Source organism: Argopecten irradians, unplaced genomic scaffold (assembly GCF_041381155.1).
Source record: "Argopecten irradians isolate NY unplaced genomic scaffold, Ai_NY scaffold_0234, whole genome shotgun sequence".
NCBI classification, from domain to species: Eukaryota; Metazoa; Mollusca; class Bivalvia; order Pectinida; family Pectinidae; genus Argopecten; species Argopecten irradians.
The window spans coordinates 15,125-16,924 of NW_027187701.1; the positions used below are offsets into that span (position 1 = coordinate 15,125).

At 39.6% G+C, this 1,800-nt stretch overlaps 1 pseudogene; it reads left to right on the forward strand.

Moving 5' to 3' along the window:
- Positions 1 to 599: 599 nt before the first annotated feature.
- Positions 600 to 1,460, forward strand: LOC138312176 (uncharacterized; annotated as a pseudogene).
- The last annotated feature ends 340 nt before the right edge of the window (positions 1,461 to 1,800 follow it).

Below are 1,800 nucleotides of genomic sequence, written 5' to 3' on the forward strand. Positions count from 1 at the left end.
AAATGGCACATCCGAAGAGTCTATTTAACAAAACATTCTGTAATTAGGAAAAGACTTGGATTCATTCAATTTGAAAAAAAAATATTTCAACAGCAACAACAAAATTGATGGGCATATTTTGTACTGAATGTCGTGTTGAAAGCCTGGTACATGAATATAGTAAAAACATGAATATAGAATAAAGAGAGGAGTGGCAACGCAGAACAGTTACATCGCAGGATACCCACGGACCTGACACAGAACACAGCATTCCAAGTCCAGTGTATTTCGCTGATTATCTTAAACCTGGGGACCACATCACCTGGCATCGACCGTATATGATTTGGCATCATGCGATTGTGACAAAAAAAAAATAATACAGAAAAGAATACCATAGGAGTGATACACTGGGCGAAGGAAGGTAATGGATTTAAAATAATTCACGAGGTAAGAGATGTAGGGACAGAGCCTATGTACCGCATAAACTACACTGAGGCCATTAACGAGGGCAAGCCTAACGAATTAGTTATAGCAAGAGCTCGCTCAAGGATTGGTGATACTGGATAGGCCTGTTTTCTGACAACTGCTAGTCATTTGCAACATTTTGCGAATGTGGTGTAATGAAATCTCACCAGATCGCATGGTTTAACATCAAAGTCAACGAGGTTTTGGGAGAAAGCATACTTGCTGGCGCAAAGTCTTTAACAAAGCATTCTGCTTCAGCAATCAAAAGGAATATAGCAAAGTTTGCGCGAAAGATTCCGAGAGCTTCTGCGAGTCTTCCTTCAGCAGAAACGATCGAAGGGGTTGTTAAAGGCAGCAACAGTGTCGGTGCAGGAATAGAAATTGGAATAATCATCTGGGACTTGAGCAAGGCATATGAAGCAATACAAAACGGGGACATTACACGGCACGATTTCATATACAAGATCGTACACCGCCTCATTGAGGGTTTGTTTACTTCTGCTTCCATTACAATCGGGTCACTTGGGCCTAAATATGTTAAATATAGCATTGGATCGTCATTTGGACCACTAGGAGTCTTCATCGGGGCAAATGTTGGTGGTGTAGTTGGTGGTATTGTCGGGAAAGTCGCTGCTTCTCTTGTAGCAAACATAGTCGGACCAATAATTTCTGGCCTATTTAAATAGAACGATCGATATATAACATCAGTGGGAAAGCTTCGTCCGGGAGACCACGTCGTTTTATATAAATGGTTCCTCCATCCCCGATGTCACGCCATTGTGGTAGGTCATGATGATCGAAAGATTCTCGTCATACGCAACACTTACGACAGAGGTGTAGTCAAGGAATGGGTGGCATTCCAGGAACCGTTGTATAGAGTGGAGTACATGCCTGATCAATGTTACATAGCTCGAATGGTGCTAGATAATGCGGAATCACGGCTTGGAGAAGACTATTATGATTTGGCAATATACAACTGCAAAACATTCGCAAGGGTGTGTAAAACGTGGTATTAATGAAGAGGAAGATTATGTAATTTCCACAGTAAATAAATCGAAAATATTTATATATTCCGTCAATAATGACACAGTCTAAAAGTAGATGAAGATATCGGAGTTGTCCTACTCACTAAGGCATGGTATAGGTAGTATGCTTGATGTATCTATTTGTTTTATTTCCATTTGTCTATTTTTAATCTTTTCATCCAATTCACTTTTTATTCCTTAAACATGGGATCCATCAATCACATTCACATTTCGACATTTTTCTAGAAGATATTTATTTCCAATGAAGCTTAAACACATATTCTTATGTCATGTGGTTTCGCTTTTCTGTGTACATGTAGTATACCTATAC